Here is a 15,336-nt window from a genome sequence, read left to right as displayed (position 1 = left end):
CAAGCAAGTGAAGTTTCTTGTTGACTTACTTGGATAACAAGGTGTAGCACATTATTCAGAGAATAAGTATAACACAATCTAATTTCAGTATTTCCTGTTAGCTTTCCTGCTACACTATTCACCAGTGTATTCACTATATTCAGAAGCTCTCTTGCAGGTTTATTTTTCTCCCCTAAAGTGATTGAAATTTATAAAAAGTCCCACAAAAATCATAAATAAGTATTGTGGTTGTTGCTTTTTTTAAGATTTGTTTTTGGGCTTTTTGTGTCTTTATTGTAGAGATAGAACAGTCAGAAATCAGGAAGAGAGAGAGTGGGGAATTACATTTGGGAAAGGAGCTACAGGTCAGATTCTTAACCGGGCTGTCCGCTCCGAGGACTCTGTACACTATAGGCGCCCTGTTATTGCTGTTTTGAGCGCTCCCTGATCTCTCAGGGCTAAAGTATTTCTGGTCCCCATATACGTATCTATTGAATGTTTTTCATTTCAGAGTTTTAGCTGACATCTTTTGAGTATCATCTTTATATTAAGAAATAAGACGGATTGGGAGTTATAGACAGTGAGCAGAATCTGTTTCTATGCCCTTTGCTTGTGAACATGTCAAACTTTGAGGATTTTGTAGGTGCTTTGTTATCTTTTTCACTGCTTCACCCCCTTTATTACACAAAAATCCTACCAACTCCAGTCCCTCCAGAAATTAGCTAGTTGAATAATTTCCAGTGAAGTCATAATGGCGTAATACACAGAAAATGTCAGGTGTCATTGAAGATGAGAACCCTTTCTAGAAAATGATATTGTAGAAAATACAGTAACAGCCTTTTATACAGGAAATGAAAATGGATAAGTAACATTGCCTTCAATATAAAATGGGGATCTGTAGTTCTGTTGAATTGAATTTGTGGTGGAGAAACATAATCATATGTAATCTGATCACAAAAAATGCTAATATTAGGCAGCATGAAGACATATTTGGTTTGATTATTGTAGTTAAGCATGTAAACATCTGCTTATTAGCACTGAATGTGCAGCTGTATCAGTGGAAATGTCCTTTCTTTGGAGGCATTAGGTCAGGTGTGTATCAGTGTTTGACATATTCAAATCTGACATCATGATGACTATGTGACTAAAAGGATCAAAGTAAAATCTGTTTAAAATAAGTGTTTGTACCCCTCCTACAGAGACATTTATCTGAAATCCATCATTTAAAACACAGGAAGAAGATTCTCAGGTATCCACACACTTAAACATTAATCATCTGAGGACCAGCATGTCAGAACTATATTATACAGGAATTACATTTGATGAGGATGAGGCAGTAGATCACCAAAGACACTGACAGTTATCCCCCAGGGACTGTATTAATCTAGAGACCTTAACACGTTATTTTGTAACACAAATAACTCATTTGACTTCACATGCAGACTAACACGATGCCTCATTCACTTTAATTATCCTTTAAAAACATTAAATGATGACAACAAACTGTGGTGCAGACTCAGCAGAGGTAGAGAGACCTGCTCTAGTTACCATGCAGTAGAAAGCCACAGAGAATGTCATTGTGGACCAAAGTGAATAAGTGATACAACGCTTTATGAAGCCTGATGTTCCTCCATGGTTCTGTGGATTATAAGTGAAATTCACAAACTGCACCCAACCTCACTTTACTGATCTGACTTCAAAACTGTCCCCAGAAGATAGTGAACATCTATGCCAGCCAGAAAAAAAGGAACGTTCTTTGTAAGCTTTTTTGTAACTAAGTGAGCCTTTCATTGTCTTTTATGCTCAGGCACTAATGCTAGGCTTAACATATACACTTATGCACTCAAGTCTGGGTGTCCTGTGTTTGTGTTTCATAATGTTATGGGATAGGTGTCTCTGTCTGTATAGTGGTGGGCATGATTAGCTAGTTGGTCTCAGGTTACTTTGGCTAGGTGGCAGGGGCAGATCCAGGGGTTGGCATGGGTGGCCTGGCCCCACCTAAAATCTGATGTGCCACCCCAAAATAGACTCTTTTGGCTGTGTTATAACAGGCTGCTGGTAGCTTTCTTTGAATTTCAATGTGGCACATAATATGTTAAAAAATTTTAAATGAGTATTTTTCAAATTGTGATTAATCATGATTTAAAGATGTTTAATTGATTGACAGAAGCCTACTAGTTGAAGCCTAAATTTAGTAAACCAAATGATCTGGATAAGATTTGGATTTATAACAGCTTTTGTCTGCCAGTGCTCACGTTGTCTATTTGAGATGAATTAGTCCATGATCATTGGTTGTCACAATGATGGAATAACGCCAAAGAAAAATGGCACCTTTAATCCAACCTTGCTCTCTTTTAGTCAGACTGTTTGGAGGTCCTGTCAGTTGCATTAACCTTTGGGGGATATTACAGCTCTCTGTAGCTTTACATCTATTAATATTGATATTCTATGACCTTATGGCTACCCTGTTTGTCCCCAGTCACTCAGTGAACTTCCTCTCCCAGGGACACAGCGTTTTGCAGAACAAATTTACCCCTGTGCACCTTCATTAAAGCCCTGAATAATTTATCCTTCCCAGATTCAGCTTATCAATTTTTTTTTTTGCTGAGTAGACATAATGTAAAGCGAAGTTAAATAGGTTTGAATGGTTCTCCATGTCAGACAGACAGAAATTGACGTCGGCCCCTCTTCTCTGAGCATGAGTTATTCATACGACATGGAAGCAAATGGATTTTTATCAAATGGACTATGAGTGACCTCTGTGTGAATAGAACTATATTATGTTTCATATGACCTGGTGTCTGGAGCCCAGAAATGCACATAACTTACAAGAGGAAATCATCAGCACACTGTGGATACTTTGAACAATAATACGGACGAGGTATTTCTCTCAGTCTCATGCTTGTACAAATACATTTTCTATACGGATATTGAATGCCTAAGACAGTGTTATACATCAAGCATATTACCATTGCACCAGTATTAATTAACACACTTAAAAAAAAAATGTTTACATTTAGAAAACATGCTGATTTTCTTTGACCTCAGAGTTTTTTGGCCTTGTGAAATTGCAAAGCATCCAATTGGGACAACGGGATGTTATGTGTGGTCAGGAAACATGCTGCATTCATGTGCTCCTCGGGTGGTCACAGATTCTGATTTGGGAACTCTTTCTTCCGACTTCAGCGTGTTCACGTGCTTTCACGTGTCGGAATGTCGGAATGATGCAACAACAATGACACACACGCACACACACACACACACACACACACACACACGCACACGCACACGCGCACACACACACACGCACACGCACACGCACACACACACACGCACACACACACACACACACACACGCACACACACACACACACACGCACACGCACACACGCACACACACACACACACACAAAGACAAACTAGCAACCAAAGGCATGAGAGAAAAGCAATGTTTTAAGACCACTCTTAAAAGAACTTTCTACAGACCTTAGGTCAGCAGGTAGTTTATTCCATAAAACTGCACCATGGTGACTAAATGCAACTTGATCAGATTTAGTCTTGACTTTTGGTAAGTTCAGCAGACCCATACCTGCTGATTACAGTAATGGACGATTCCAGAGTGATGTCACTGATCGGTTACTGCACGGGGCTTTGAAGTCCCACCGATGGCTGTCGCCATGCTGGAAATGCTGTCTCACCCTAACGTTCAGTCAACCTAACAACAGGCTGAGAGCTGGAGCTGAGGCGGGTTGAATAACGCTTATCCTTCATTAAATCAAAATGGATGACTTTTTGAAAAACAATCCCCGTACATTGTGTGCCGATTGAGGCATGAGCTAGAACGACACATCGATTTTGAACCAGGCTAAAAACATTTAAAATGTCTGCTGTAAAAACGGACTTTTGAATGGAGTGTGTCAGTGACTTCCAGTTCTGCTGCAGCCAGCCTCAAGCAGACACTCAACAAACTACAGGATTTTGCACTTCCGCGTTGGCTCCATTTGAGGTTGCTGCTTGGACGTCACATGACATCTATGACTAGTTCAGTAGAGGTCAGAAAGCCACATTTCCTCCCCACAACCCCTTAAGAGTAGAACTGATTTTACAAAAGCGAGATAAGAGCTGTCTTCTGTCTATCTTCTGTGTGTAATGAAGCCGTAATGGAAAAGAGCCAATTAGATTAGCATGGACAATTGAAATGGTGAAACACCTGGCCTGGCTCAAATTGAATTCTAATAAAAAGAGGGTGAACTGATGCCTTGGTTAAACCTAACATTGTTGGGAAAAAACAAGGACAAATAGTTACAAGCGCCAACTTTGTCAGGACATATGTCATTATTTTTGCAAAGGATCAAATTTTCTTCAGATGACATCTTTACAACCCTGATACGGTATCGAGGAACAATTCTTTCCTTTGCCACTCCCCACTGTCCTCTGTGGCCAAGCAACCTTGTTGGTAAAAATAGAAACAGAAGAAATGATTTCAGAGGATCAAGAGACTGTGTTTATATAAAAGACAGAGAGAGAGGGAAAGCAGGCAGGTAATGAGGGAGAGAGTCAGCTACAGGAGCCTGTAGTGTGCATGGCCAAACCTATAGCAACGCGGGTAAAAGAGATTATATACCCCTGCTGGTTTACCTGACTGGCAATGACCCCTACTATAGAGACTCCAACAACATAATTAGAAGCTTATACCTCACTTAGATCAAAGCTGTAGTTGTGTGTTAGTGATTTTTAGAAAAAGGAATTACTCTATGGTTCTTTTTTTATACACAGAATGCAGTCTGTCATTGAGAGATAAAGTCCCTTCCACACATCGATTCCTGACATTTTTATGATAGGTCATGAAATTTTCTATAATTTGCATCTTAAACTTAAACTTCATCATGGTAATTTTCATGTTGGATGTGCTCATACAACTCGAAACCCTTTTGCTGTTTTCACACACACAAAATTGCTGAACATTTTCTGAAATTTTCGTGGTGAGCTGAATGTGTGAACGCAAGTGACGAAATCTTTGACGGAGACTTTACCACAACTTTTTACCACCATTCCCCCTATGAAATGTACCTGTGAAGTCGGAATGAACTGATGAATGGTTAATGGACTTGAGCTTACATCGCTTTTCTAGTCTAATGACTACTCAAAGGGCTTTTACACCACAGGTCACAACTACTCATTCATGGCAGAGGTTGCTATGTAAAGAGTCCATCAGTATTAACTAATCCCAATCATACACATTCACACACCACCAACATATCAGCGGGAGCCACTTGGGGTTAAGTGTCTTGCCCAAGGACACATCAGACATGTGGCTGCAGTAGCTGCAGAATCAATCGTCTCATACCGCTGAACCACAGCCGGCCCTGGTGTGTGAACACAGCTGGTAAAAGTTAGAAAGATTCACCAAGCGAGCGGGAGGAGTTATGGCGCTTACATGAAGCGACTCGTGAAGGACCAGTGCAAGCCTACGTGCTGCCCATAAATGTTCTAGTCTCTGCTGCTGCCTTCACACTTCCGCTCATCTCAGCTTAATGCTGACAATCTACTAGCAGATTTAGATTTAGACAGTTTTGTTCCATGACAATGTCAGGATTTTCAACAATGCGGTGCATGTGTGAGCTAAAGGGATTCAAGTGTTGCATTATCACATGGTACATGAAATCAAACACACAAAAGTATAACAAATGGTCTAGGAAAAACATTGTGATATTTATAGAAGAACAAGGTTGTCAACATGCTTTTAAACAAAGAATAGAAGTACCACATCCATTTTCAAATCTGCTTGGTGGGGGTAGTGGTGGCACTGCAGAGAAAGCTCTGCTGAAACCGACATTAAAACCCTAATAGTTTCCACCCAACTTGTCCTCAATCAATAAGATGCCAGTGTAAGCCTTTGCTCTCAAATGAATTCGGATTTTATATTGTTTTGTTCCTCCTCTTCCCCCTCAAGACTCTCAGCCGCTGCTGTGCTCTGCTGTGCTCTGCTGCTGCTGCTTGTGGTTAACTTTTCCTGCCCGATAATGGAACAGAGTGGACTGCTTATCGATTTGTTTGTCTAGATACAAGCCAGTGCGCGATCTCAGCGGAGCGGTGCTGTTACATTTCTGTGCTCTGTGGCGGCCTGTGGTGTTGATGCTCCAAATGAGGGACTGACAAGGGGGGAGGGAAAATAGGCCACATGTCAACTAATGACAAACACTGTACATTTTCAGCCAATTTGTTTTCTATGCGCACTCAATGAGGTCAGTGATGAATCTAATCTATGAAATGCCCCTCACACTGACATCGAGCAATAAGTCTCCGCTGTGTGCATAAGGTAAGACTTCCTCAGTGAGCACTGTGATGAATGAGAGCTATTATAGATGATGCATGTGATTTCAGCTCCATGTGGGCTGATAATATCGGACTGACCCCGCAAAAAAAAAAAAAAAAAAAAAACCCATCACCCCTATCTGTGAGCTAAAAACACCTGAAAGTGAAGTTCAGTCCAGCTGATATTTCCGCGACTCTGTTCCAACGATGGGGCATAGGTCAATCACGGGATAATTGTAGTTGCCTTTTAGCCACAGGAGTGCAGGTGCGTGTGCTCAGAGGATGACATATGGAGGTGTGTACGTGTTTGACTGTGTTTGGATAAGGGTTGTGGTTGTGGGAGGCTTTCATCTCCACAGTGCTTTAAGGCCAACACTGCAAATTGCGCTCACTGACCGGCTGCTTGACGTGCTGTTCAACTGCCAAAAATCCTGCAGAGCCACCACTGGCTGTCTGCCTGTATCTCTCCCTTTTTTGTTTTTTTTGTTTTACTCTCTCTCTCTCTCTTTATCTACCCTTCTAGTATCTCTATGCTACTGTCATGCTGCTATCTTGTTCTCTGCCCTGTCACTCAATTAAGCTCGCCTGTCTCTCATTTTATCTCAGTCTCTTTTATTTAAAAATTTGCCTCCCCTCCTGTCGCCATATAAATACACACCTTGTTCTGGAGCCTACACATCAGATGGTTGTCTTTATTCCTGGCAGTTGTCTCCTCCAAGCCTTCTTTAACTGAGTCTATGCCATGGGCACAATCATAATTGTCTTGACAGTCACACAGTAAGGGAGGCCTACCAGTCAGATTAGGCGAACCTTATACTTTCACAGCTTCAGCGCTGTCAAGGTCCTTCTGTCCTTAGTCCATAGCCCCCGGACACGACTGGTCCTGTTGTCTGAGCAGATTAGCATAAAACAGGACAGCAAACCCGTGCTCAAACAGTATCACACACATGTACATGTTGCAGATGAATGTGCTTGCATGCTAAGATGGCACAAGCACATGAGGACAAATGCCAGGTTGCCATAGCGCAGAAGGATGCCAGTCTCTGCAAAATCAATATGCTACAACATGAACGAGACGATTTGTGACTTTTTGACAGGTTGAACCAAAACAGTGTTTCGGGGTGGAATATGATTATTCGATGAGTCAGTCCAGCTGAGAATCTCTCACCATGGCAAATGACTCCCTCATTTATCTGACAGTCAGTCTATTTCTGGTCAGCACTCTGCAGCTTTTTTGGACTCGAAATTGAGCACATCATTTAATTGTGTTTTGAATCAGAAACTGAGGAACAACTTTAAACATAAACAAACAACAGCTGTGTTTATTCAACCGTCGGTTAGTCTGTTTGGCTTATTAATGAAGCCTAGCTTGGACATAGCCATTAAAATGTTGGACATTAAATCACAGCGAAAGGAAATAACATTTGATATCAGAAGCACAGCGGTGGTTGAACAAGCAGAGCTCTTTTTTGTGACCACAAGCCAAATGATAACAATGACAAGGCACAAAGCAACTGGAGCATCAAGTGAAGTGGATTCAAAGCATTCTGCTGCCATATGCAATATTCAAGCATAATCAATATATCATGGAGCCTGTAAAGAAGTGCCAAAACTGTGACAGGGACAACTGAGGAAAAGTTTTTTTTCATTTCTGCAGAGTTTAAATATGCTTAAGAACAACCCACAAACAATACTACAGAGGAATCTGGAGATCCAGACTTCAGAAACATAAATGTTAAACATTGATGGCATGAATACATATATATATAGAATAATAGTTCCATTTAATCTTGGAAGCAGGAAATCCCAAGTTACTGGTCTGATACATCATCATGAACGCCCCCCTGAAGGCGGAATTCTGACTCGGAAACTTAGAGTTGTCTCTTCAGTTGTCTGAGTTAAAATCTAACATGGTTGAAAATGAAGAAAAATAAGTTTAAAGTGTTAGCACATCACAGATGCTGTCGGTCTGGTCTCCTCACAATTCTTGCTCTGTAAAAGCCACTCAGGGCTTTGAGGCCTTGAGCCTGTGATCCCGATGCTACGTTCACGTACACAAAAAACTGTTTAACAGTCTGTTGAGTCGGCTTCATGTCATAATCTCATTTATTTCTTAACACGTTTCATTTCAACTTTCATTTACTGGAGAGGATGTGTGATCAGTTCTGAGCTCTGTTGAAAGTGACTCCTGAAACTCTCAGTCTGTAATTTTCGACTGAGACCATCTCCGCTCTAAATTGCCAGCTGCGACTTTTAAGGCAGACTGAGCATGTGTTACTAAATTGTTGTTGTTGTCGCTGACTTTGAAGCAAGGTAATGACACAAACATCATTCAAAATGCAATTACGCTCCACCCCTTTTATTTTTGAGACCCAATGGAGTGTTAAGGGGAATGAAGGGAAATGTAGTGTGAAACCAGCCGGGCTAATGGAAGCCACACAAGGTTGGACAGGAACCAGGCTGTCCATGAGGAACACCCCCCCCCCCCCCCCCCCCCCCCCCCCCCCACAATCCCACTGCTCCATGTCTTCTTCTTGTAAAAGTCACATCCTCCTGATGGAGTGAGAGAATGATGGAGTGAGGACTCAGTCAAAGTCAGACAGCACTGTTTATCTGAGCTGGGAGTTGGGGCGGGGGGGGGGGGGGGTGGTTTGAGAGCAGGAACATTCATCCCAGGATGTGTTGTTTACAGGAGGGGCATGACTTGAATGTAGGTTCACAAAATGAGTAGATATGTGAACAGTGTGTTTGTTGGGGTTATGTCACTATGTCTTTCTTCCACTTTAGACACCATTTAAGTTACAGCCTTTTCCTTCACACCCCAAACCCCTGAGTATGAGCAGCGACGGCTTCTGTCGTTTTCTCCAGAGGGACTGAGTGTGACGGAAAGAGGGTTACAAAGATAATGTAAAAGGGAGAAAATGGTAGGAAAATGTTGTAAACAAAACCATATAAAAACAAGAAATATAGAGCGATGCGAGAAAAACAATGATGGAGAAAATATTTACAAGTGGTGGTGCATATCTGCAGAAAAGCCGGTCTCCGAGAACCACCAAGGGACAGAACTGAGAGAATAGCCTGTATTGTTTTCTCTTCCCTTTGATTTTCTGCCCTCAGCAATAACACCCTCCCTCCATACACACACACAACCACGCACACATGCATGCACGCGCACACACACACACACACACACACACACACACACACACACACACACACACACACACACACACACACACACACACACACACACACACACACACACACACACACACACACACGCTCGCTCACACGAGGTAGAAATACTCCGGGTTTATTCTGCCTGTAACCATACATATGGAGTTTGCCCTTCTTTTTTTTTGCTTCCAAAGGTCTGATATGTCTTCCAGCGACGTATTAAACATCTATTTAAGCACTATTAAAAAGCTGAGATTCAGGACTGCTTGAAAACATCGACACTGAAACAAAAATGTACCTCTATCACAGATTTCAGGATAAGAAAATGTTTTTCTTTTCACTCAGAAGGTCATTGAACTGCACTTTTAGTTATTCAGAAGATGCCAAGAATCCTCAAAGACTCCTTTAACCTTTCGGATAAAGCATATTTAATCTCTTTCCTCTAACCACAACAAAGACGTTGAGCAGAAATAAAAAAATGGCCTTGCCTTGTCCAACGTGTACAGCATGATCTAGTATTAGAGATTTAACTGAAAAAGATAGGTCAAAACCATTCCTGGCATTTCTGGCATGTGTGTGGTTAAAAATCATGAAACAGATTCAATATGTGAGTCTTCAAGGATTCTAAATATTAATTGCAAACAACGGTAAGTGTTTGTTAAACAACCTGTGTGTTTTTTTTCCAATGATTTAAGAATTTGCTTTTCATTCTTTTTAGAACTAAGCAAACTTATTGTTTGAACATCAGTGTCTCGTTCTCATAAAACCTTAAAATCAAAACACTGCATATGCAATGTGTCATAGAAACCTTCCTGTTTTTAATCATCCAACAACAACAACAACAACAACAACAACAAATACGTTATAATGTATTTGTTGTTGTTGTTGTTGGATGATTAACTTCTGGTAACCAGAAGTTAAAAGTTTAAATACTTTTTTTCAAGTTAACATCCAAATTAAAAATCTAAAAAATAAATTAAGGCCAATAATGAATGATAAACTGATTAACTGATGTGTGCAAAGCTCTGGCTACTTGATATGAACTTCATGAGGTACATACATGAAGTCAAGATACGTTTCACATGAGAGTCTTTCTCATAATCTCCTAGCAAACCTATTTTTCCACTCAAACTTCCACATTTATAAACACCTGTTAGCCTGCCCCCCTGTACTTCTCTGAAGGTTTACATTGTGTCTCTGCCCTTACCAGCACAGGATTCATCTGACCAACTACCAGGAACCAAACAGAAACCAAAATGCCCGTGTTCAGTGTATTTAACTTAAAAATCACGTCATTCCTCACCGAACATTATTTGATTCTGCAGTCAGAGCAGGTCATCACAGCTGATGCAAACCAAAGTAATATTTCTGACCATCACTCCAGGTTTACTACGGCAGTCAGTCAGGATTACATATAATTTAGTTTCATCTGTCTCTATCTTCAAACCTGAGTTCAACATTACTGATGGAACAAACCAACCAACCAACCAAACCATTTAAAAATTCAGTAGAGTATGTCCAAAACAGCATCTGGCTCGCTAGATGGATGGAATGAATAATCTGATCATATCTCTGGTTTAAAACTTGTTTTTAACATATTTCGGGTACTGTGCTTTTCCTGACAGCCAAGCAATACCAGTACAGTTTCATTTGCTTTAAGATCACACATTTATGTACCAACAGCTGATAAATCCAGCCACATTTTGTAGTTTCAAACTTCATCAATCTAGACATTTCAGCTGCATACTGCTGCAGTACACCTGTGCAGGTCTTATCTGTAGCATAAAACAGTGCTCAAGAGTGGTGGAGTTGAGAAAATGTAATCCAAGCAACTGTAAAGTGGTGGAAATACAAAATATATATACATAGTTTGCTACAAGTCTTTGCTTTGGGTGCACTATTAGCCAGGGCTACCTCAAACCTATCTCTTTGTCTATTACTACGTTGAAACGGTGGCATGAAGTGGTTACACCATGATTGCCTCCCAATGGGGGGGGGGGGGGGGGGGGGAGGGGGGAGGAGACTGTGGTGATGTGCAAAGTTGGTGAGGCAGCACAGTGCTGTGTGTGTCTTAGTGTGTGTGCATGTGAAGCTCTCGCTTTGTACTCAAACGATGTGGCTCTTCCTCTTTGGCAATAACGTAATGCAGAGTGAATTCACACACATGCACACAAATGTTACGTTCTTACAGAGAAAATGAGTAAATACAAAGTCTGAATGATGGCGGATCTTCTTTAGAGAGCTAATATGGAACCACAGTCTGTTAAGGGCAAGCATTTTCAGTATGGATACTGCCATTGTTTGGCTTCACATGCATCTTCCGACATCAGTGGCTGATGTCACTGAGATCACATCAAGGCTTTTTACACTTTATGTTTAAAACACAATTCAGTCCTAAACTGTATTGTTCAAGCTTGGTGAGAGTTATTACTGACATCAAGCACTCAACTTCTGCATAACAGAATCTAAGGAGAACAGTTAGGAGCATTTTAGGATTTGGGTTTCTCAACACCTTGCAAAGACTTGGTAGACTTCTGAGGGAAGCCGGGCACAATGACTGAAATCTGTGCTTGTGAATGCCAATCAGAGTCTCAGGAGACACCTGAATCCCCCCCCCCCCCCCCCCCCCCCCCCAATCCTTCCTTCCCTTCTCTTCTTGTCTCTGCCTTTTCTCTTTGTCAGGAGGAAGTGAGTGCTCAGGGCTACACGTGTTTAGAAGATGTGAGGGAATTGGAGAGAACATCAAGGTTAAGAAGAAAGGAGCATGCAAAACCCCAGGCATCTCCGCTACCTGTGTAAGTATTTATGTCTAAGAGTCTCAAGGGAGGAGACATTTATTTGCATACAGGTGTGTGAGTCAGAGAAGGAGGGATTTTAATTCCCCCTCTGTGTTTGTGTGTGAAATGCATGTTTATGTTCTGTACATTCATATGCGTGCATGTGGGCATACATGCAATAGTTAGCACAATTATGTTAATTGAATGTGAATATATGGTGTAAACCTGTGTACCAAATTATTATTTTTTTTTAAAGATTTTTTTTTGGCTTTTTGTGCCTTTAATTGAGAGAGAGAGAGAGAGAGAGAGAGAGAGTGGGGAATGACATGCGGGAAAGGTGCCACAGGTTGGATTCGAACCTGGGCCGCCCGCTTGGAGGACTACAGCCTCCATACATGGTGGCGCGCGCACCAACCACTGCACCACCAGCGCCCCCAAAACTTGTGCACCAAGTTTTAAGTGCTGATATTGACCAGCATTACTATATTATTATCTGAGTACATTACATTATAATTTTTGGCATGGATGTTAATATGATAAATGCAAGAAATACAATGTAACAATGTGGTACACACATTTTATGTACAACTATAGTAGATCGCAATACATGTACAAGGTCACCATGTGAATTCATGTTCATTAGTATTTGTTATAAAGTCATAAACAAGTAGTCTTACAATTCTTTATTATCATTATGAGAGAGTTTAATATCACAGGATGTTGAGATGGAGTGTCATACAAATCAAACATTATCTATTCATGCAAGCTGTGTGAATCCTGCCTGCCTGCCAGCCAGCAGCTCTCTCTCTCTGTATGTTTCATGAGGATGATGATATGATGATACAACAGCTGTGTTCGGCTGTATAATTTTAACCAGCTTCCAAACTTTCCCTGCTGTGATGAGAAATCCTTTGATGTCTCTGCGGGTACAGGAGGTGGTGAGACGTTGTGAGGCTGCTGCTGTTGCTGCTGCTGCTGCTGCATGTTCACTTGTTCTGGTTGTTGGCCTCATACATCTTTTATTGACTTTTTATTTTAGGTTTTGCATTTTTTAAAGGATTTCCAGGTGCAAGAATATCTTCATGCAAATTTCTGTTTTCCCCATTAACATATATATATTTTTTAATAAAACCCAAGTTTGTTGACTGAGGAATATTCTTCTGTCGCTTCAGAGCCTTTGATTTGGTCCATGATGCAGGTAAAGAAAATCGATTTAACTATTCTAATATACATTTCAAACTGGCTCTGATTCTGTTTTCTTAGCCCCTTTTCAGGGTTATGCACACTTCAATCAAACTTAAAGGGATAGTTCGGTACTTTTGATGTGGGGTTGTATGAGGTACTTGTCAATAAGTATGTCAGCCACAGTAGATGCCAGTCAGCTTGGCGTCTCCAAGGTCCCTGCACAGAAGCAAGCTACAGTATAGATTGCTGCAGACAGGGTCGTGTAATTTACCTAATTTGAACAGAATCTAAAGCTAAAGCTGAAATCAACCACGTTGGGGTAGCCTATATGTAGGCTATATGAAGACATGATCAACGCTTTACATTTCTGCTAGCATACACTTTACCTCAGCTTTACTTCGGGACACCACATACAGTACGTGATCCTCCATCAGCTGTTGGGTCTATAGCAGGCATGGGCAAACTACGGCCTGCTATATATATATAAATATACGGCCCGAAGATATAGCCAGCGAATTAAACAAAAAGGCTGAGTCCTTTAAGTTATATTCACTAGAGCTGGATGAAAGTAATGACGTGAAAGACACTGCTCAGTTCCTCATTTTTATCTGAGGGATTAATGACAGTTTTGAGATAACGGAGGAGTTTTTGACCATGGAGTCCCTGAAAGGAAAAACGTGAGGAGAGGACTTGTATAACCAGGTGTCTGCTGTCATCAAGAGAATCAAGCTACCTTGGAGTAAACTTGCCAATGTCACAACGGATGGATCGCCAAATTTAACTGGAAAACATGTTGGTCTGCTGAAAAGAATCCAGGATAAAGTGAAAGAGGAAAACCCTGACCAGGATGTTATTTTCCTTCACTGCATCATCCATCAGGAATCTCTGTGTAAGTCTGTATTGCAGCTTAATCATGTCGTGAATCCAGTTGTAAAACTTGTTAACTTTATACGAGCAAGGGGACTTCAGCATCGTCAGTTTATTACGTTCCTGGAGGAAACTGATGCGGATCATCAGGACTTACTGTACCACTCTCGTGTCCGCTGGTTAAGTTTGGGCAAAGTGTTTCAACGAGTGTGGGAGCTGAAAGAGGAGATCAGCGCATTTCTGGAGTTAATGGGGAAATCCGACAAATTTCCTGAGCTAAGCGACAAGAACTGGCTTTGTGACTTTGCATTTGCTGTGGACATATTTTCACACATGAATGAGCTGAATGTGAAACTACAGGGGAAAGATCAGTTTGTGCACGACATGTACAAAAATGTTAGAGCCTTCAAATCCAAGCTAACTTTATTCTCCAGACAAATTGCAAACAAAGAAGAAAAACGACAAATCCCTTGACGACCTGCACGGAGAATTCTGCCGTCGGTTTTCTGATTTTGAAAACATTGAAAAGTCACTTCAGCTGGTGTCCTGTCCCCTGTCAGAAGATCCTGAAACAGCACCACAGGAGCTGCAATTGGAACTGATCGATCTTCAGTCTGACTCCGTCTTAAAGGAGAAGTTCAACTCTCTTAAACTGAATGACTTTTATGCTTCACTTAACGAAGCCACGTTTCCAAACCTCCGGAGGACGGCACAGAAGATGCTGACTTTGTTTCAACCTACGTATGTGAGCAGACATTCAGCGTCATGAACGTCAACAAAGCCCCTCACAGATCCAAGTTAACTGACCAACACCTCGGATCTATCCTGAGAATTACCACTACAAAACTAACTCCAGACTTTAATGCACTGGCAAAAAAGGGAGATCAACAACACTGTTCCCACTGAAACTGAACATGAGTTTCTCTACTGTGTTTTTTGAAATTAAATTTAATTAAATGAATGCATTTGGAAATCAATTTGTACAATGAGCCTTGGATATTCATGCTTTGCTACCTGTTAAAGGCCAAATCCTTTC

Source organism: Labrus mixtus, chromosome 2, assembly GCF_963584025.1.
Source record: "Labrus mixtus chromosome 2, fLabMix1.1, whole genome shotgun sequence".
In the NCBI taxonomy this organism is placed as follows: domain Eukaryota; kingdom Metazoa; phylum Chordata; class Actinopteri; order Labriformes; family Labridae; genus Labrus; species Labrus mixtus.
This window is presented reverse-complemented; position numbering follows the sequence as displayed.